The sequence below is a fragment of the Athene cunicularia genome (genome assembly GCF_003259725.1).
Source record: "Athene cunicularia isolate RWA chromosome 6 unlocalized genomic scaffold, athCun1 chr6_part1, whole genome shotgun sequence".
NCBI lineage: Eukaryota > Metazoa > Chordata > Aves > Strigiformes > Strigidae > Athene > Athene cunicularia.
The window spans coordinates 18,465,416-18,489,175 of record NW_020799105.1 but is presented as its reverse complement, the minus strand read 5'-3'; positions in this window follow the sequence as shown (position 1 = coordinate 18,489,175).

Here is a 23,760-nt window from a genome sequence, read left to right as displayed (position 1 = left end):
AGTCAGCTGAGAAAAGCAACACAAACCAGCCCCCTCCTCACAGAAATATTATAGCCATACTTGTTCCCATATTTTCTCAAGTTTAAATCTTCCTCCCGTAATAAAGGTTTTGCATCAATAGCTCTGTCTCAAATTCTTGTAAACTTTCTAAAGCAACCATGATAAATATGACATCCCGACAGCTTTGTGAAAGGGCTTTCCAGAGCTTTTATGAGTAGGTGATGCTGCTTGTCTCTCTACTCTCCTGTAACTAGGGTTCCAAACACACCACCCTGCATAGTCAGTGGGGGGGAGCAGAATGCCATGCTGAGGGTAGATAGAGGGGAAGGAGGGTAAAAGAGTGTCTGCAGTTAAAAAAGAAAGGACAAGGAAATGGGGAGAGGGGTGGTTTGACAGCACCAGCACATAGGGAGGATAAAGAAAACACATCAAAGTTAAATAAGACAATATAGAGCAGATAGTGTGTGAGTACAGCCATGAGCTACTGCTTAAACTGTTCTATGCTGTCAACATAATAATGAATATATATTTTACCCATTTAAATGGCACAATTAAGATTTTACAGAATTCTGGGCTTTCTTCAATTAACCCCATAAGGCAACATGCATTCCAACAGAAGCTTCAAAGGTATGGCTTTTCCACTCTGTTAAACTCTATTAAGCTCGTACAGGTCATAAAACTGTAAACATGACAACCTGATTATCATTCCTTTTATCTTTCTCCTTCCCGTTTCTTCACTAAAGTCTGTAGGCACAATTCCTTTACTCCTGTGTCCTGCCACTTGACATGATAGGCTTCGTTCTCTTACTTCAAGGTCTGATTTACTTTCTAAAGACACTCTATTGTCCTAAACAGCTTGATAAGATTGGGAAGCCCAAAGTCCCCAGCTGGGATTCAAAGACGGAAGATGTCTCATTGTAGTCTGCAGTGTCATGCAGCTCATGAGACCTCTCTCTCTGAGAAACTCTACTCCATTTCATTAAATCTGAACAGTAATGCAAAAAAAAAAAAAAAAAAAAAAAAAAAAAAAAAAAAAAAAGGGCTGAAGGTTTTCTGGGGATGGTGTAAAATTCTCCAAGAAATGAGGCAGAGTGAAAATCAGAAATTTTAATGATAGTTTTTGCTTGAGGAAAGTGATTCTTGCTACTGCTGCACACCACTATTTCTCCTGCAGATCATGTTAACAGTGAGACTCATCCCTTCCTTGGGGATAACTTGTCACACATGGATCCTATCATTTTTCCTCACTGTAAGGATAGATGTTTGCTCTGACTGGCAGATCTAAAAAACTAATTTCTCTCTGCTGAGATAGACATACTCCCTAGATAAATTTGAGCATGATTAACAGATATCTTCTTTAGAAGATTGACACAGAACTTGAAAAATGATGCATATGTCCCCTGGCAGGAATGTCCTCTCTGCAAAGCAGTGACACAGAACAGGAAAAAAATGAGCTATAGTCCTTGCCTATTCTATCATTTTATCCTGTGCTCTACACCTTTATCAAGGCACTCATAAGATCAAGCCTTGAGACAAAGTAAAAACATGGTGTATTGCCAAATAGTTTCTAATAGTATTTTTGGCTTCTCCATTGTTCATTATTCCTTAGGAGGAACTTTGTTTCTTGGCAACTAGATGCTGAGTGTTACTTCCATGCTGTGCAGGGAATTAAGACTTCTGTTCATAACCTCTTGTTACCTCCACAGTACTAGGGCAACTCAGGGAAAGGTGCTTCTTATTTAGCAGAAGCACCAGAGGAAGATTAAAAAGCGGGCCAAATCTTGCTGTGCTACCTGTGAGCCAGGAGAGCTGCCAGAGCCCCACAGCCTGCCCGGGTTCTGATCCTGACGAGAAGCAATCAGCTGTGGTCGGAACTAGTCCAGGGGCTCCTACACAAACACTATCCTCCACCAAAGAGGAGGTGGCCAGGACGTTACAAGCAAAATGTCACTGCAGCCATTCAGGTTCCAACGCCTCCTTCTGACCTGGAATAGGACGGAACTTCCCCCTCCCACCACTAAGTGAAGGAAGGAGAGGTAATGAATGAAATCTAAAAAGCCAAGACATCGCAGAGACTCCACAAAATCCCCTCAGGACTACGACAATGGACAAAATTATAAACCCTAAAAACAAGGAAGGAGGGAGATGGGAAAACCCAGTCAGATAATGGACTATCGGTCCATTCACCATGTCTAAAAAATGTATACCGTCTTGTTACTCAGTGCCCATTTTCCTTTTTCTCCAGCCTTCTAATGACTTGCCAGATGGACCATCCACTGTGCAAGTGCCTATGTGTGCAGCTAGAGTTCCTTTGAAATGTCATTTGAATCTTTTTTAATATTGGCTTAATTTCTCCTCTGTATTATGCTAACCCCACTTCAATCCTCAATGGCCAGCATTTAGACACAGAATCCTATTTTACTGAGTTTAATATTGGATACTGAACACTGTGTTCTTCTGCTGCTTGAAGCAAGAGCTAATGTGAGTCTTTTTGGGTTTTAAAGTTTTAAACTTATCCTGTTAATGAGACGCATAACACATGAGGCACGGGATGTGGTACTTACACTCTCTGGATATAGTTGTAATTAAGCACTCCTTTGCTTAGCGTCAAAACTTCCCCAAAATCTCATCTAAGTATTGAAATCCTCCATCCCAAATGTGGAACCCCATGAATGATACACTGGGGGAGCCCTCAGTTCTAGGGAGGCAATATCCTCCTCCTCTTCAGCCAGTAGGTAGCTCCGCAGAGGAGCTGGAGCACTCTTACGGCCAGCTCTGGTGCTGCCTGCCAGGTATTCCCGCTGGGGAGACTTCAGATGGAAAATCCTCAGGAACCTCTGTATCTGCAGCCCTCTTATCCAGGGGGGCCAATGACGGGGAAATCAGGCAGTCAAGAGGCATACAAAATGATGAAGGAAGTGGGTTGGACTCACCAAGCTGCCAGGAGAAGGATTGATGTGAATCAACCCCACAAGTGCTTTTGAAGCAACTTGTTCTCCGACAGGCTGTGTATACCCTGAAATGACCGTGGCCTAAGTGACTAAATTAGATCAGGTAATTCAAAGATTTGGGGCATAATGTTATTATAGTCTATGTGATTTTTCCTGAATTTCATACCCTTGATATTTTGTGAGGAGAGACGTGGCATACTACCTCTGCCAAAGCTGCATTGTGGAGAAGGGATGGAGAGGAGTGATGCAGCAATACCACAGCAACCTGCACACTTAAAATAGTCTCATCAAAGTGTTGGAGAACTACCAGAACTCTGACTGAACAACTTCTCTCTCATATTTTTGTTTGCTCATCATTTCTGCCCCCTGTTCTCTATTTCAATTCCGATTGTAAATACTTCTGAACATAAACTATGTCTTTATTTCTTTCTAACACTCACTGGGTGCCCAGCACTAATGATCACCACAGCCATTAACAACTCAGAGGATTCTGAGTTCTGGCTGTACTTAAAAGAGCTTCAAATATCTCAAAGTATGGAAATTCTTAGTTGGATCTTTCAAAATATTAATTAATATGTACCCCACTGCTAACCCTCAACTCCCCATCTTTGTTACATTCACACTTACTTTGTAAAGTGTGTGTATTTTTTTAAACAGTTACTTTCCTTTGGTTGTGTAGGAAGGCTACAGCTATACACTAAGGATATATTCCTCTAGTTGTACCAATTATTTGCGCACCACAGAGCTTTCCTTTTATAATTGTCTTCATACATTCATGTCTTCAATGCTAAGTGCTCAGCTTCATCACCACACTAAGCTCTGTTCTGTTTGTAAGGCAAGTGCAATAATTTCCTGATCCCAGCCTGGGAGGTTTATTTATGCAGACATACTGAGTCCTGTATCTAATGACATTTGCATAATCGGTGGTCCATGCAGAGGGAGCATTAGCGTTGTTGTAGTCCCACATGGAGGCGCGAGCTCCTCCCTGTCTCAATCACTATTTGCAGGGCTCCCAGACTTAACAAGTTGCCCCCGGTTCTCCCTCCTCCATGTCTGACAAGCCTCAGGAATTGCCCCAATACCTCCCTCTCATTCTATTCTGCATGGACAAAGTCTGAACTGGGAAGGAAATCTTGCCGAGCCCACTATTTTCCTGAAGTATATGGCACCTACTTTTCTTTGGTCTACGTCTGGCCATAAAGAAAATTAAGGTTGGCAGAACTCTACTACAAGATTTAAAGTAAGTCACCGATAAAACAAACCTGTTTGTAACAGAAATATGAGATTTAAAGTACATCACGGATAGATAAAATAAGCGTGTTTGTAATGGAGATAAAAGCTATTTGTATTGCTGTGGTGCTGGGTAAACATATTTTTTTGAGTCAATAATGAAGTCACCAAAAAACGCATTTTCCATTGTCCAGAAACTGTTTCTGAATTCAGGTCAAATTTCTTAATGGGTCCATCTAAGAAAAAAATATTGAGCCAGGACTCTCAAAAGAGATGGTAGATGTTTTTGTTACCTCTTACCCAACAGTTTAATGCAGACCCACTCAGTTAATTCTTCCTCTCAGTAGAAAGCAGTATGCCATCTCCTGCCCTGCCAGGATTTGTCTGTTGTCTTTTCAGCCAAGATGGACCATTGCAGGTGTTCTCTCATTTCTCTGCCTTCCTGCGTAGCAAGACATTAGAGAATGGTGAGCAACAGGAAATTTGGGGTCTCTTGCTTGAATTGCATATCTGAAACTGCAGTGATGCTTAAGGGAAATGTGCACAGGGTCCAACTCATCCTGGCATGGCCTTGTTTTAAGGGTTCATACATCTCTTTTGGGGCATGAGGTAGTTTCTCTTCTGACAATCTTCAAGCAAATGTTAATTGGAGCAAGACCTGTGAGGCAGTTCCACATCCCAGCTGAAAATCCTAACAGTTACACTGAGGTTCACACGCTTTCCTTCCTCACTCTTTCTAGGAGTGCTGAAAGGTTTCATACAAGTGGGACAGGCTCAGCTGCTTCTCCTGGGAGGTGGGGAGACGGTTTCTGTGTCCATCAAACAGGGAAAGAAGCTAAATCCAGATCTCCATCTTGTGGTGACTATTTCTAATCAGTGACCTACTGAATGAGAGGAGGAGAATATCTAAATCCCTCCTACTTTTGTTAATTAGCTATCACCTGCTTTCTGTAATCAGTATTTAAAGAATGACAGATTTTAGTTTATATTCCATAGAACTAAATAAATTACTGCATTTTATAAATTTTGATGATTTATCACACCATTTGGTTCAATATTTCAATTTGACTTTTCACTGCACTTCTATTTGTACAGGGCTAGATGCATTACAGAGATGCATTTAATAGCAATTTTCACAATTCTAGTGTCTAAATTTTGAAAGTATTCCTGATAAACTAGCCTTACCTTTGAATTTTCTGGCTTTACCGATAGCTGAAAGCTTAAAAAAAATCCATATAAAATCTGAGAATGATTGTTAAAAAAACCTTGACAGAAGGAACAACATATCCTAGAAAGAACACTAGGACAAGTTGCAGAGATACTCAGGAACTGAGATAGTCTGTATTACTTCGACTGCTCAGTCTTCATGAATTATCTGGAATTCCTCTCACCTGCCCTTCATTTCCATAACCAGTGTGTCTGCTTGTAAATATTAGGAGCTGCTGCAAAAGTAATATCTCAAGGAGAGCCTGAAATAATACTAATGCTACTAATAATAAAAATTTTAAGAAAGTCTCCTAATGAAATCTGCTTACCTATGTTGACCAAAATCATAAGCATTTTTGCTCTCTCCTTTTAGATGCAATTTCCAAAGAGTCTCTCTACTTGAAACATTTCTCCCAGCTTTGATCAAATGTCTAAAAAAGAGAGAAGTTATGAACTGAGACAGGCAGTGAGATCTCAAGGATGGCTAACTTTGGCTTTGCAGGTTTAAGCACTATCATTGCCAGAATATTAATTAAGGACATTTCTGTAGATCCCAAGAGGCCATCTGAGGTGTGAGCCTGGGATGAACATCAGCTGCACAACTAAACCCTCTGTGTCCATTAGCCTGAAGCTATGTATGAAGAATGCACCAGGCAAAAACACTGACCCCAATGAATGGGAAAGGGCAGGTTGCAGAAGTTCACCTAGGATATTATATTGCCTATGGTTGTGAGATGGGAGGCCCCCTTTTTAAAGACAAATGTGCAATAGTTGAAACTGAGCTGGTAGAACCTGCCTGGGGAACAAACTCACCTTTTATTAAAACAAAAGAAAACTTGCCAGAGCTGCTAGGCTCAACACAGCTTGATTAAAGACATTGGGGAATTTACCAATCAAGGAAAGGGCAGAGCATGGAAAAAATAAGAAGTGCTAGATCAGTTAAAAGTAGCTAGAGAAAACCCTGAGGCTCTGCAGCTGGTCATTACTGATGCAAGAGATAGACTGCTTCATGGAGAAGGGATATAATGGGAGAGGAGCAACACATTAATCTGCAGAGTTCAGCATTAGGGCTGACTAATCATGTGCAGCACCGGCAGCTGTAGAGCGCAGACCACCTTCTTAGAGCTGGGGCATTGACACAGAACCGTGTTGGCCATGGAAACTACATATATTACCATGTCTGCATGCCTTAAGCAATGCAGCTCACTGCTACCCTTCCGTGCCAATGAGGATTGGTGTGAAAAGTAACTCAAGACTGTGTCCACTAAGTGTAAATTGAACGTATTGCAGTGAGCTGCTCTAATCGAAGCATTGCTTAGTACCTTGGCGTCAGGTTATCACTAACCCTGCCGGGCAGTCAGCCCTGCTGGAAATCATTATCACTGGAGAGGCTTCAGCTAAAAAAAAATCTCTTCTAAAGGCACTTTAGTGAAACAGTGTTAATTGCTAATTCTGATTCCCTGTCTTACACAGGACAGCGGGACAGCGATGGTAAAAGGAGGATGCACAAGTGAGCTCCCTGAGGCAAGTAAGAGACAGGTGTGTGCATTTGCCTGGGCACAATAAAGGGATAAAAACATACCTCTCTAACTCCTTTTCATGCTCTCATTGGTATCACTGGGGTAAGGAATTCAAGGCTTCACCATACAGAATCCATTTCTGCATTATTGAAGAACTATCTGACTCACATTCAGGCTACAAACTACCACTCATTAATGACAGGACTTTAAGGCACATGGCCATACACCTGGTCAGACCACGGACTTTCACCAGGATCTTGTGCTTGCTATGTTAGAGAGAAGGAACTGATGCTGCCAGGGCCTCACATAGCTCAGTTGCTTTGTCCATGCCTCTCATGAAGACAGAGTTATACAGTCTCCGCAGATACGTTTTCAGGGCTGATCTCTGCCACAAAGGACATGCACTAAACTCAGGATAGCCTGCCTCCTAGTCACAGCCAAGAGACTCTATACCTGTGCTAGAAAGCAATCATTCTGTATTTGCCAGTGGAACAATACAAAAGAATTGCAACAAATCTTTTTTGTCCTGCTGCATCTCAGAGCTTTGTACAGCATTTTCTCCCCCCATCCACCTCTCCTCCTGTCTGCCATGAGAAGTGTCAGAAGACCTCAAATTCCAATGTCTAAATTAAATGTAGTAATCTGATCGGGATGAAATGCCAAATGAGTCACCTCCTTCCTCATCAGCCTCTATGCTGCCTGCCCTTTGTTCTGCTTCTTGGCTTTCATATAGTTTGCTGCTCAACACAATGTCTAAGATATTATAAAATGGACCTGATAAAGAAGGGACTAATGGACAAAAACTTCATGAGAGCTTTCAGGTAGAAGACTTTGTAGCATAAGCAGATATAAGTGATGACATTTGTGGGGAACCTGCCCTATACTCTTCCTTTTTAATGGGAAAAGTAAAGTGAAGTTGAGAGAATAATTTTGAATTTTTTTGCCTTCTCTCTTCTAAATGGCTCATCAGTGAGACACTGACAATGTTCTCACCATTAAATCTGACAGAGAAATATATGTTTTCCCTGACTCTAGGAGGCTGCAATAATGTAAAAAGCAGTATGAATCTGAACCAGATGACCAGGTGGGGACTTGAACACAGAAAAATGTGGGATCAATAGCTTTTAATAAACTTGCTGAATTTGGCACAAGTTCTTGTTCTTGAATATCAAATAACAAATTTAAAGAAAGGATCTGGATTAAAAAAAAAAATAAAAAACGTAAAAACAACAACAACAACAAAACAACAACAACAAAAAAACCCCAAACAACATGACCAATATTTTTCTGTATATTTGACTTTACGGAAGTTTATGAAATACCATCATGTCATTCAAGATATTTCAGCTATCCTTTGCTCTGAGACCAGAGCTAATTTTCCACATGGGCAAGATAGCTTTTCATAACCATTCATTGATGGTATAAGCTAAGTGAAAGAGAGATCTTTTAAGAATGCTGTGCCTTAAGTTGAAGATATTCAGAACACCGAGCTTTGGTGCTAACTGGAAAACAGAAAAAAAAAAAAACAAACCAAACCTTCAGAAAACTGTCTGCCACCTATCCTTCTCAAAAACAAGAGGAAAGAAATAATTCTGCACTAAAATTTAAGAAATCTCATAAAAAGGCCCCACCTCCTTACACACCTACTTTTTGTCTTAGGTTTTGCACCATATTAAGTTCAGTGTAACTCAGTCCTTAGACTTTCTGAAGTAGGAATACTTAGTAAGACACCACTGTGCCTCCTAAAAAGCAGATGAGGCTTTTTCTCTTTTTAAAGGTTCATCTTCTAAACCAAGATGTCTCCAAAATAAAACAACCAAAACAAACTCCCAAGTCCCACCCCCACTGGGCTTCCTTACTTCACATACCTGTTCCTCATGCAGCCACAAGTTCTCAAGTCAAGTCAACACTTCTCATGGCTATCAGATTTTATCAGTAAGAACTACTTGCTGCTATCAAGGCTAAGAAAAAAAGCAAAACAAAGAGAAGTACTAAGTGGTGGGAAAGCCTGCTGAAAAAAAAAGACTGATCCAGTGGAAAAATGGGACATGCTAGGGGAAGATTAGCCTGTCATGCTGCATACAGGAGTTTGCCTTCCCTCTATTCTTTGTCCTTTCTCTATATCTGGCTGGCTTCCTAAGGGTTAAGCCATCTTTGATAGCAGGAAGGTAAAACTGTCCTAAATGTCTTCAGAAATTTGCCTGCCTATTAGTAATTCCCTAGTGACAATGTAAAGAAAATCAAACACCAGGCTTCACATCCTGAGCAAGCCTGGTTATGCATATTTAATAAAAGGAAACATACTATAAGATAAAAATGGGTGTCCATGGAAACTGCATATCTATCTATAAAAAAACCAAAACACAAAAAACACAACACACCCCACATTAAATTTTACATATGACTTTCTTCCACATACACTCCCTCTACCAGTTTTGGTGTTATGTATTGACTGTCAGAGAGCTTCGTTGCCTGACTTATATTCACATTCCTGGGATGATCTCAGAATTGCACAGCGCAGATCTGTCACGTACCGTACACAGCTCAGGTTGTACATAGGCTTTTCTGCATTAGGCAAACATGGGCTGCAACAAAGAACTGAGCAGGATGGCTTGCCCCCAGGATTTAAAGCTCTTCAGTAATTTTTTGTAAGGGGTTAGATGAGGAGGAAAAAAAACAAAACAAAACAAAATGGCATGGGCAAGCCAGAAGCAGCCTGTGCTCTGCAAAGAGGGGAGGGGGAGCTGTGCTCCCAGCTCTCACTGCTCCCTGTCCTCACACACTGCAGGTACAGGAGAGAGACAAGAAATATGGGTATGTATCTCCCCATGGGGACATGGGGATCATCAATGGGTGATTTTCGGAAGCTACCTTTAGCCCAGAGTGCTGTAACAGTTCAAAGCTACAACCAGCAGCTGTCCTAGTGCTTTATACAGGGTAGCTGAACTGTAGCTCTGAAAGCTGGGGTTCAAGCTCAGGACAGAGTGTAGAGTGCAGTGGGGAGCATCAACAAACACTGAATCATCTTGTGATTCTCACAGCTCCAGCCACCAGATCAGTGCCCAGCATCAAGGAGTACTCAATAAGCCTCTTTGTTCACAGCACCAGCTGCTAGGCACTGTGAAGGGGGTTGCAGTAAGCAGTGGTTTGCAAAAGATGCATAAGTAGAGACAGACAAGAGCTCTGTTGCAATTAGCACAGGAGTACAATGGAATTTTTATCGAAATGAAAGCACTAGTTTGTTTCCTCAACATTTCACCTTTAGCAAACAGGCAAATATGCCAACTCTGCTAGTTGACTCTAGTGCAGTTCTGGTAAAATGATGAGATGTTCACAGTGGGCCATCCTGGGTGATACATGAAGGCACCACCCAATTGGTGGGGAAAGAAAAGGTCACCATGGAAAACTTGACCTCCTCCAATCTTTTTCCATATGGAGTCCCACTGTATAAATTGCCTTAGCACTCAGCAACTTTGAGGATCAGTACCCAACCAAAGAAAAGCTTGTGGCAGGACTGTGAGCTATTACCTTATTACCATTGTTTCCAATAGAGTCACCTCTTCAGTAACTATTTTTTTTTTTTTTTTTTTTTTTAATAGCAGTGAAGAATTTCCACAGTGGGATCAGACGTTTAAACAAAGAGCAGCAGTTTCCCACCTTACTCTGCAGAACACTGACAAATCCAGCCTTTACCCTCCTCCTCTCCACATCTCTTCACACATTCATTCTGTAACTGCTGCTTTTCATTTAACTTGCTCTTAGGGAAAGACATCCCAAAGGTTTTAGTTGCCCAATTACTAGACAAACATAACCACACACAGCTAAGCTAATGCAAATAGATTCTCTGCTCCTTCATCCAGTACACTTGCTTCAGGCTTTACTATGCATTCATAAGCAAATTCTGTTTTCTCCCTCTTTCCCTCCTGTGTTCATCTTGAACTAGAGAGATGCTTTTATCTTGTTCCCTTGTTGTCACACCAAGCATCCATAAATTCATTCCGCTGCTTGAATCTCCTCACATTCCTGAAACTAGGCACCTGCAAAGTCTGCACGTTGAAGGTCCGCTCCTGCAGGTAGAGTCATTCAGGAGTAGATCTACAAGCCCATGCAGAAACGCAGAGGCTACCTGGCACTGTCTATATCGTCCCGTTGCAGGTTTCGACTTGTGCAATTCAGATCTTTGGCTTCCCAAACTCTTGTTCACCAGTACTCCAAGGCTTCCTCTGGAAAGCACTCTATCTTGTGTGCCCAGGTAGGGAAGGAGGAAACGTGGCCAAGGTACCTGTATGTGAAATCTGCGTGTTCCATACTCCAAGGCTTTCATGACTGATATCTACCACCATATATCTGACAAGATATAATCAATATTAATAAGGCCTGCACAATCAAAGGACAAACCGTTAGTAGCATGCATCTTCATGTACTCCATGGCAGAAGGACACATACTCTTCCCATTTTTAATAGGATGATTCCACCACACTAAACCAGTCCCACTGGCAACTTACAGTCTGCAGTCCAGGAACGTTCCTCTCAAAGACTGATTGCACAACTGGAGGGGTGTCCAAGAATGGCAAGTACCCACAGAATCAGTTCCAGCTGCAAGATTCATATGGTCACAATCACTATCCACAAGGTTTTCAGCCTACAGATAAGGTGTGCTGCTAGACCACAGTTTCACAAGTCGCACTTTCTGAGCATGTGTGGGGATGAGAGTGCACGAGTAGACCAGGTACTGCTGTACTCCTCCTGCCATGAAGAGCATGCCGTTGGGCCCACCAGACAGCCTTGCCCCATGGCCTTGCCTCAAGAGTTTGCAAAGCCTGAGGGTTATCAACAGTGTGCTAACTTCCAAGGAGGCCCAGAGAGTACAGGAATGTGGGTGAAATGGGCTGGTACGATGATAGCTGGGTCCCGGAGGCCATGGTGCATCTATGTGCCAGGAAACACACAGCACCTGTAGAGGAACACTGACGCCAGCCCTCAGTGAGGACGGGGTTTCTGGCCATCGAAGTAAATATGTGTCAGCAGAGGAAAGCGCCCAACAGCATTTCTGATGAGAGTTAGCAGTTTTCCTCTCCTGGCTCTTCCTTCCCAGCTGACCCATAGGCCATACACACTGTCCTTTCCCAGGCTTGAATCCTGACAACCTGTGGGAAACAGGGGATCAAATGCTTCTATGAAGCTGCAATACCAGTTGTGCTCAAGTAAAACTGATAGGTAAGGAGGATGGATGGCAGGAGAAGGGGTAAAACTGTACTACATGGTCAGCAGCAAGGCTACACTGACACACATGAAGCTACTGAGATCCCAGAATTTGGAACTGTGGGTTGGCAGACACCTCATTCCGCTTATTATTCTATTTGCTCTTTTTTGGCTGGCTGTTTTGTTCCCAGCACCAAGTTCGTCCTGTGTGAATTGCCAGGGATACATACTAAATCTATTTCTTCCTGTTAAGGTAAGAAATGGGTTAAGTAAGCTTAGAAGTGGGTTTGTTCTCCAACTAACATCTGTGTGCCCGAATAAAGTCAGATAACTGTATTACTAGGGTAGCTTGAAAACAGACAAAATCTGCTTTCTGTTTTCTCTAAATCCACAGCTAAATGATTTTTGAGGGGGATGTTTTCATGGGAGATAAAAGACTAAAATCAATGATAGGACTGTCTGAAGACTGAAGTTTCATTTTATCTCCACAAAAATCAGGACTCAGCTATTCCAGTCACTCTCTATTAAGTTTTGGTTCAAAAATGTCACTTGTGCTCACAGCAGTGCTGAAAAGACTATTTATCTGAATCCAACTGTAGCATAAAGATTCTCTTGGAATCTTTTGTTTATTGAATTAGATAAGCATATGTAAGTAACAGTCTTTATTACAAGAAAGGACTTGTAGGTGATATGAAACCCAAACTATATGTGACAAAAATTAATAACAGTAATCATAAATGGTTATGAGAATGGTGTGAGGTCTAAAGATAACACATACATACACTTAGATATCAATCTGTGGTTTAGAGAATTTAGAAAAGTGCCTGACAGTTCAAAAAAGAAAATTGCCATCTCTTCCAAACACTTCCAAACACTTTTCAAGATGCTCTAAATTATGAACTTTACAGTCTAACCATGGGGATGGGTCTGCATCACATCTAAGTCTAAATAAGAACTCTGAGGAGTGAGAGAGCAGTATAAGATGAACGTTAGTTAAAGATTTCACAATCTGAAGGGATGCATATTACATTGTTTTACCATCCTGCTTGTACATTACTGTGACATCTTTTCCAGAAATACCAGCTTCTATAAAATGCCACCAAAGACTTGATTTGGGCCCAGGTAACCGGGTAGGCAGCTGGCAATGGTTCCTCAGTTCCAGATCTATCTGGCCACTAGATCCAAAGAACAGTTACAAGGGTTAGGCAACGTGGTTGTCTACAGTAATTGGCCGAATAGAACTGATGGTCCTTGATGTGCTGGTCCTAAAATCCTAATTTTCCAATCAGTCTTCCTTTGCAGCTGGTTCTGCCTAGAGACTCCTGCAAGAGGAATTAGGATTAACTATTTCTTTCTAGACACCATACTCTTTAAACACAGATCTAGCTGTAAAGCTCAAGTAAGTAGAAATGAACCCCTGCTCATTTTCTCTTTGCAACTAACTTCTTTTATAAAGAGCTTAGACTCCACTTCAGCTAAGCCTTTAATTGTGTGCTTAACTTTAAGTATGTGCTTAACGTCAATGGGACATATGGGTAAGTATGAAACTGTGTGTTTTGTTGAATAGAATAAGTTACCTCAAACGTTTAAAATGCTTTGCTGAACTGAGGCCCTGGTAAATAGAAAAAGAAAAAGCATTTAATGGGATATTGAAAAGAAATAGGTTCCTAGCGTCAGTTGCTAAAACTAGTACTTTAAGTTTTTTCTCCTCATTGGTATAATTATATCAATAACTCATCTCCAGAAGGAAAGATTTCTTTGAACGTTAATTGAAAAGTGGGAGCTAAAACTAAATAACCGAACTCTTTGCTTTTGGATGTCTTTGATCAGAATGTCAAAGATGTTTGGATAATTATTTCTATTACATCAGAGCTCAAGACCCTGCCATTAAAATATATATATACACACATATCCTTTCATCTCCACTGCATTTCTAGGATTACTACATTCCTGTAGGTATTCAGCCAGAAAAATGATTAGGTGAGCATCACTCATAGCAATGCTATAAAATCAACATATGCATTCACAAGGATTTCAGGGCTGCTATGATGGTACCCTGCTGAGATCCTTACCCCTAATTTATATACATTCCTGTTACCTAGCAGCATTAATAATGGCTCTAAAGCAAGAGGAGAGGTATGAAATGATAAACTCCCTCTTGCTGCTGCTCCTGTTCTTGAGTCCATGAAATTTATCTTCCACAAGTTTCTGTACTTAAACACTTTCTTTCACAAATAGTTCAGTCATTTCATTTACCATCATTTGCTCTGAAGCAGACACTACCTTGAATCGACTGAGGTGAGCAGTTTTTGAAAAGCTATACCTGGTAGACAAAAGCAGTCTGCTTTTTGGCAGCTCTCTTTCCTTTTCTGTCCCCGAGCTCACCCGGTAGCAGAATGAGGTGTTACCCTGTAAAAAAGAATAAATGCTACATGCAGGGAGATTGTTTCTCTTCTCTCTTGCCTTATCCAAATGTGTTTTACTCTTGTCTGTCCTATAGCTATTGCATCATATTCAGCCTCTACTTGTCCTCTAAACCTTGCCAGAATCTACATTTTTGCCCCTTCAACTGAAATTAATGACCACACCTATTCATCCTTCTGACACGTCTGTTCTCATTACTTCTTCATCCTTTGACCCTTTCTGGTGTCATTATCATACTAATATCTTTTACCTTGTGTGTCTTCAGCAATGGGAACAATTCTTTCGCATGACTTAGTACAGAACATTACTAGACAGTCAAACATTTTCTAATGCCTCACTAATATTTTTCTTCATTTCTTTCACATGACAAACCACAGAAATATAGAGCAGTGATACCAATATTTCAAAAAATGTCTCATCAAAACTCTTTCATCTAATGGCTATAGTTTTATGTCACAATCTTAGCTACATTTCAGTCGTAAAAAGAGAAAGTCAGTGCAAGTTAAAAAGAGCAATAAACAAGATGTATCATAAGCAATATGCCAATAATTATGCTATTACTGCATTCAGTATTGCCTTACCAGTTTGTCATTTTCCTTCGGCATTTTGGGGCAGCTTAGACAGTTACCAGAAACTCACGTCACTGCTCTTCTGTTTTCCCCTTTTAATTCTGATGCATAATATTTGAGTTGCAGGTATCACTAGAGGTTTCTTATTCCTTTTAAGCACTTGGAGATTTAAAATGAATCAAGCACATACTCCTATAGATCTTTCATTTTACAAACATTTTCTTCTTCAAACAAAAATCTGCACTCTGGGTCATATTTGGAGATTTGTAATGTCTCCTTAACGGATTGTAAAACCAAAAGGATTGTTATGATAATCTATTTTAAATTAACTTCTGTTTAAACAATAGTACATTTTTCATAATCAGAGGGGGAAAATATATTCTGATCCTAGTTAAATTGCTCTGGTAATCAATTACCCTCAGTTTTAACACGTTGTGTAGTTTATTTTAAGTCCATATTTGTTTAGCTCCAGCTTCTATCCACTAGGTAGTGTTACCCTTTTTAGTGATATATTCTTACTTCTTCACAATCATAGAAAAGCTATTTTACATTAAAGACTGGCATCAATTCACCTATTAAGCTACTCTTAGATAAATTAAATGGATAAATTTTCTTAAATCACACAGGATCAGAATAATTATTTTGTTCTTCCCTGAACCTTTTCTGTTTTTCAGATTTTTTCTTAATGGGTGAAAACAAGATCTGGACAGAGAATGCTAGCAATTACTCAGCCATACCATGAACTCATCTCCCTCCTGCTTGACATTCACCGCTTACCCATTCAAAGCTAATGTTTCTCTCTTAGCCATTATACTGAACAGGGAGCTCATATTCAGACACTACCTAAATTTAGAGACAAACTCTGAATCTTCATCAGTATCACTGTATTTCAAGGGTACTTTCCTGCTATTCTGTACATGTGATTTGAATTCTTTGTTCCCAGGCATATGACTTTGTGTTTGACTGTGTTAAGATGCATATTGTTCAGATGAGCTCACCCTACAGAATGATGCAAATCTAAAATATAGAAATGATCTGTCCTGTCATTATTTACCACTCCACTAATTTTTATGTCATCTGCAATATTTACCAGCAGAGATTTTGTATTTTCTTCCAGATCATTGCTAAAGAATAACTAGCATTGGGCCAAGAACAGATTATTGTAAATGTCTCCATAGGATGCAGGTTTTCAATCACAATACTTTTGAAATGTATCTACTAAACACATCTTTCACTCAAAGCATAAAGGCATTTGGAATAAGCTCTATATACACTATAAAATGGTAGAGAAAGGTTAAGCTGTTTTAAACAATAAAAATCTAACTGGTCAGGTAATAGATTGGAAGCTATTGTTGCCATCTAATAATATTTTAAAATATCCAGTCATAAAGTTTGAACATCAGCATGGGAATAAATACAAATACACATTGTGCACCTAGAAGAAATCCAGTCCCTTAGAAATTATGCAAGACAGCTTTCTTCTTCAAATGCATTAATCTGAGTAGCTTTGCGATAAATACAACTTGATAATATTCAGTAAAAAACTTTTTAATATCCTGTGTATTGGAGAGAGGGAGAGGTACCCACCTACTTTGTCCCCAGAATACAACCAAAATTTGGAGAATGCTTTGACTCTGGAAGGAACACACAAAGGCAGCACTACATATGCATCTCTCATTTCAGGAATGGCCTAATATATATATGGTAGCATCACAGTAACCTAATTCTGTCCTTTCTTTTTCTTAGTCAGCACAGTACACAATAATCTCACATGAGCCTGCATCTTGCAAGTTATGTAGGGTTTTGGCAGAACTGTCACTTCCCTTACAATACAATGCATTCTGGGCTTGGATTCATTATTAAAGCAATAGTATTTGTCTAGTATTAGTCAGCCCAAATACAACATTTCAGGATTAATTTTAAGTGATTTATCTGGGTCATATATCAGTATGTAATATACAACAAAACTATAGTTATCTAATCTTGTAATAGGAGGGATACAATTATTATTGCAATATGGGAATAATTCTAATAAACTAGAAATCCTGTTTCCTCTGTCTTGGACATGACTAATTAGGAGTAATATTCAGCTGAAAAATAATTGTCAAAAGTTTTGTATGGATTTCAAAAAGCTTGCCAAGAAAATACTCTATTTCCACTCCTCCAGCCTTCCAGGATCAAGACGCCAGTCTTACCTTATTATTGAATAAATTTGAATACTCTAGATACTTACTAACTTCTATTTTCAGCATTTCAAATGGACAAATAAATATTATTTCATTTTTTGGCTTTGCAGTAGTTTAGTCTTTCTTGCTACTATGATCTGTATGCCACAATCCAGACAAATAAACATGCTATCATGTTATTGTTAAGAGGTCAAAACTTGCTCTTTGTTGTCTGCACTGATGTAGGGGTCTGTCATAATGTATATTAAACGGGGATTAAAGGTCTAAGTCTCTGTACCATAGTTTTCTTCAGAAAATCCTGAAGTCTTAATAGGTTAGCTATATGCAGTATTTCTTCCCTCTTCTATTTTTACTTGGTGTTACAGGATTCAGTAACCTGTATGGTAATAAGGGAAATATAGCATTCACAACAGCTATTTCCTTCCCATATGCTGTACATTTGAAAAAAATATTATAATGTATAAAAACATTTGAGATGTGACTTTGGAGTCTCCTCTTTTTAAATATTACATACTTTCTTATTGACAATAACACAATGTAGGTATTTAAGTATTATTCAACTTTATAAGCTTTTACTATATTAAATATTTTTACTTAAGGCTTAAGATATGTTTTAACAACTGCAGCATGTGCAAGCGACTTTATAGCCCCGAGCTTCATGGAATTAATAGAGGTTTAAAGGTAATAAGGCTCATCTATTTTACGAAGGAGATGAGCTACCCTGACATGCTCGTATTTTGCAGGTACTAGAGTTTCCAGGTGCAAATAGAATTAGACAGATAGGGTGGAACTAGTAAGAAAACTGAGTTTAGTCACATGAACCGGATTTTCTAAAAGTGGAAACATGAAATCACCCTTTCATTATCCTTGCATCTGACAAAATACATTATCATATGTTTTTGCTTGAACAGTGTAAAGACCATTCAAAACAGATACAATTGCAAATCAGGAAAGATCACACTTAGGTGGAGCCCCAACAATGTGATCTCGTCAAGATAGAACTTGAAATTGCAAGTGTCACTTCAGATAAGATCAGAGAACGCTTCCTGTCCCAATGATGTGGCATTATCAGGTTTGAGACTGTAGCAGAGGCACATGCACAATTTTGTGAACTAACAAGGCAGATTGAGAACACACTGGTTGGCAGGATATTTTAGATCCTGAGATTGCCTTGAGCTGGGCATAATTACAGCTCATTTTTTTTGCACATGGGAGAGCCATCTCGAAGACGAAAAGAGCAGGGTACTCACTGAAGAAAGAAAAATGTTGATCTTTCAATTAACATAAGTTCAAGCATCTGAACTGTGCTTCACAGCGTATAGACAGCTTTTGAGTGAAAAAAAGTGCCATCTTTTATAGAAAACTCTTAGACAGCTGTGCTTCCATTTGTACAGGAATCATTTAATGTACAGATTTCTACTTTTAGTTGTGATGTATTTAAGCTTGCTTAAAAAAACCCCAACCTATAGAAAACTGAGTGTTTGCTGCTATTAAATTGAATATAGCTCATCCTTAAGATAGGTCATTAAGATTTTATTATCAGGAATTTTCTGTTGATTTGGACTCCTGAAGTACAAAATAAAGTGGTTCACAGTCATAAAAAAAAAGAAGGGCAAGGTGGCAGGAAGCCATTTAGATTTCTTGGCACTCTGAACATTTTTGGCGTTGTTTAGAGCTTAGTACGCAGCACTTCGCCAGGAACGGGTTCAGAACTAAAAGTTAGGTCTAACACTCCAAAACAGAATTCATGCATTAAAAGCAGTCATTGGGAAGATGATGAAGGTCACATGAGAATTAGCAACGTGGGAATGCTTCCTAACACTAAAAACCTTAAAGCCATTTAATGCCTCTCCTGATCTGGAAATTCCTTAGCAACTACAATTTGCCTTTAATTGAACAGGTGCCAAATTACTGCTCATACAGGAAGATCTGCTTTTTGGACTTAGGTGTCCTTCATGGTTTTAATTCCGTCAGATGGCTGAAGACCCCTGGAAGCCAAGGCTTGGGAGCACTCCTCCTCTGTTGAAACCATGGGAGTAAAAGATGCACATTGATACTATTTGCATGGTGGAAGACATGAAGTCTATCATGGTAATGCAGCTGGAGGAGGCAGAACTGTGAAGTGCTTTTGCCTCAGTGCTATAAATAAAGGTACTTAGGAATAAAACATTATTTTATCAAGCATGTACACGGTCTACTCAGAAACCATGTGATTTCATGTAGCATGGGCTGCAGCATTTGAACTACTAATTACACATGCAGATTACAGAACATAGGCATGTAGCGTGATACCAAAATAATTTTAAAATTAGCATTTAAATGGAGAGAATCCTACCCCCCACAAAACCGAGATTTTTTTTTCCCAGTGACTCCCCAGCATATTAAGACCACAGCGATTGACAGCTTCCTATATGTTTGACAAAATGTGAAACTACAATTTTAGTGCATAACTCAGAACCAGTGGTGAATGCTTTTTAATATCATAGCTCTTGTTCCAGCTCCTCATTTTTGCACAAATGTTCACATCATCTGGAGGAAAAAATACCACACATTCTACATCTTAACAAACTTTCTTACATTGATTAACACAGCATTTTATGAGACCTGAAAGAACAAAGCTGAATGAACCAGAAGTGAAAACTTACGACGGATGTGTCCCTTATAGCATTTAGATCTTTTCCACTTGATTAAAAATTCCTAGTTCCTCTTCACTGAATTGTTTAGTTTTTTAGCAGTCTCTGTCCTGATTAAAACAAATTAGCATCAAAGATCCCCAGCTGAATGAGGAATCATTAATTGAGAAACATGCAATGCTCCTTAATTACCTTAGAACAGTCAGAGAACAAATAATCTTAGGTTTCAAAGGAGTTTGCACGCACTGTGCACCGTGGGCTTATTCTCTGTGTCTGCTGGAATAAAAGTAGACTCGCCTATACCGTTGGGGGATATCAGTACAAGCCTCAGTAAACACATTGTAGATTGTTTATAAAAAAAAAAAAAAAAAAAAAAAAAAAGCAGCAAGGTAATGGCTGACTGGAAGAGATAGATGTTTCAGTTTATTATGTTGATCATAGCTTTCAATTTGCTTTGCATATGCCAACATTGACTGAGAAAGAATGAAAGCTGTTCGTTATTGATACAAATTTAAATACTTCTGGAGCTGGAGCGTTTTACTCAGAAGCACCTAACAAAATGTCAGACACATTTGTACAGAGAGTAACTGTGGAGCTTGAAATAGCAGACAAAAAGGCAACAAACTTTCATAAAACCTGTCTCAAAAGGAATCCAAGGAATATTTGCTATTCCTTGGTTGCTTGTTCTTTGGTACACTGGCTTGTTGGTTTGGGTTGTTTTTTTTTTTTTTGAGCTATGACTCAGATTCCACAGATCAGTTAGTGCCAGCCTTCATAGGAGAAGGAGTAACTGACTTTTTTAAAGGCACAATATACTTACTAATACGAATATCTTAACATTTGTTTTGCTTCACCAGCTCATAGAAGAAATCCTGCAGAAAAATGTCGCTCAATAGCACTGAGTGTATTCCTGGAGTGGGGCTGTTATTTACATTGCTTTGGCACTAAGGATAATCCGGCAAGTGTTGCTAACTTCAAAACTAGACACCAAAATTAAGCTGTGCAGAACTACCTGAGCTAGCTGGGAACAAGCTGGCTTGCATCAGTGCCAGCACCATGTGCTTGCTCACTGAGCTCATTAGCAGTAAACTATTAGCAGAGGTGCAACACTGTGCTGATACACCTATGCCCTTCTGGTACCCAGACTAGAGTCAGCTGGAGAGATCCGCACCATACTACATTATGCTATATAAGCGTGTCCTTACAATCTTTGGCATGCTAAACCCTGATGCAATGGAATACAATGTATGCAGTTGACATAACAAGATGATCTCAATAAATATAAAGGATAAACAGCACAGTAATAAATTTTAAAAAGTGGCCCTACACCACAGGAGAGCTTTGGGCTCGCTCCCAGTTCCTATAAACCTGAGCCATTACTGTGTCATCAATGAATTTTTGCTGACGTATCTCAGAAGGGTGATTCTAAGATCCATTTTAGAACTTGATCTAAATATTACATTCTAGCCTTGGTACTCTGGCCTCTGAAGGACAGGAGTGGCACATTCAGCCTCGTTTGCTAAATCGACTTTGCTTGAACCTTTTTCAGTTCATAGCCATGAATTTCTGTTTCACTGGAAGCATGAAGATTTCAAAGATTTCATTGGGGTTTATTCTTCTCCTAGATAACTAACGATGGTATCCACCAAAACCCCCTTTTAGCTACAGTCTATGTAAAACAAGAAAGGAAAGTCAGAAAACTCCTCAAGCCCCTGGAGGACACTCCACTCTTTATGCAGAAATATATTGTATATATTTGCAATCAAAAACACAGACCTTGAGCCAAACTAACACTTCTATAGGTGAGACACACACACACATACGTGAGCAAATGTACCATTTGGGTAAATCTCAGTTAGATTAGCACGTTTTTTTGTCTCTCCTCCTGTGAAACAGAACACCTGTATACCACATTCCTAAGAAACAAGCAAGAAATCAGAAAGCAAAATGTTATGCTGTTTACTGGTTTAAGTTTTACTTATTTAGAGCTCAGTGATGCTGGTTTTGTTGTTGAAATCATAATACGTATGGGTACAGCTACTGATGCCCTTCCTGTTGGCCTTCATTTTTAGAGTCTATAAAACAAACAAGTTGATCTTCCCAGACAGCAAAGCTACTGCTTGCACCTTGCACTGCCACAGGAACACAAATAAAGAAACCTTTGCAATTCTATGTTGTTTTCCATCAAAGCAAGGCTTTGCAAAGCAGGCAAAAGCCAACCAACCTTCAAAGCATTCCTTTTGGGCTGGTAATTTTTATAACAAAGGAAGTTTGCTGTAAGAGAAGGCTGAGCATAGACGGGGTAAATCACAAGTTGTGAATGCTTCAATTTTGAGCTACCATTAAGCTGCACAATTTTAGAGTCCCCTTTTGAAAAACGGCTTCGTTTATAAAATAAACTAAATAATAGCATAAAGACTACCATTACTAATATCAGTGGCTCAGTGGTGAAGAGACCATAAAGCTGTATGTTTTCCTTTTGATGGGACTAGGAGAGGCACAGTGCGAGGCAAATCATATAAAATGGCAAGTTAAGCAAGATAAGAACACCTATACAGCAATATGATTAATTCACTTAAAATATTTAAATTTGTCAAACATTCCCCCCTTGCCCTCCAACTATTGCACAAAACAACCCCTAGATTTACAGTACTACAGAAATTAGGCAATGGTTTGGTACACCTGCTCTGGCTAGAGTTATCTGGAACTTGACATAACACAGTACCTTGGATACATGTGTGTCGCCAAAAGCTCTGCTGACTGTAAAAACCTGGGCAGGCTAGAGGAGTGGGGACATATTAAAGTGATATTGGCTGCATTTGAAGGCCGTTTCTTCACAAAGCAGCATAAAATCTTAGAAAACACTTGAATGAGTCTTGGGAAAGCAGGTAAAACTGCAGAGAGCTAAGAAAAGGGTGGACACTGAGGACATGGAATGCACTGAGTGCATATCGTGCGAGAGAAGCCAAAACGCTGTGCAGGGGAATGGGAACAACTGGCTGGATATCAGAACTTTCAAGGCCTGTAGAGGAGCCAGCCTTGTCCCAGCAGAGTCAAATTAAACATGTCTGCTACAAATAAAACAAAGATTCTGCAGGATTCAGGAATCACTGATTAGCAACCAAGGACAGGTTTGAAGCTTCGGAATATTTCTATATGAAGTGCGCAGATGATGCCAGTGCTAACTGTAAGTTGGTCGGAGGCAAAGTAGAACTACTGAAGAAACTAACAGCATATTTCCAAGAGGAAAAATAAAAGAATTTGGAAAGGAGTCAGGATCAGCATGCAGCAAGGACTGCATGCCTTCAGAACCTGGATCGGATTCATGATGAGACTGAACTGAAATAAAATGCCAAGAGAGAAATCCAGTGCAAAAGACAATATTTGAAGGTCATGGTGGAGAGGATGGAGAGGAGGAGCATTAATGCTCAAGAAGAAGGCAGAATCTATGCCTGGAGGAAAGGGTGTCATTTTCTTGCAAAACTGCTGAACAATGAAAGTCTTTTATTTTCAAAAAGGACGTTGTAGAGTGATGGACCTGAGTTGTTTGTGTAGCTCACCTCTGAAGAGATCCAAGAGGCAATTACAACTCTTGGGGAAGAGCTCAGCACCATGTGTGGACAGGGTAGCCATTAAATTTTTTAAAAGCAGAAGGAGGCAAATGAAGCCAAAGGCTGTACAGAGTAATTCTGTTGATTTCAAATATCTGAAAAAGTGTCAGAGTAATGGAAGTAGGTTTTCATAAATACAATATAAAAGCTAGTGAGGGGTCTTTTTCTTCTTAAAATTATTTATAAAACTCTCTTGGTAGGACTTTTTTTTTTTTTTTTTTTTTTTTT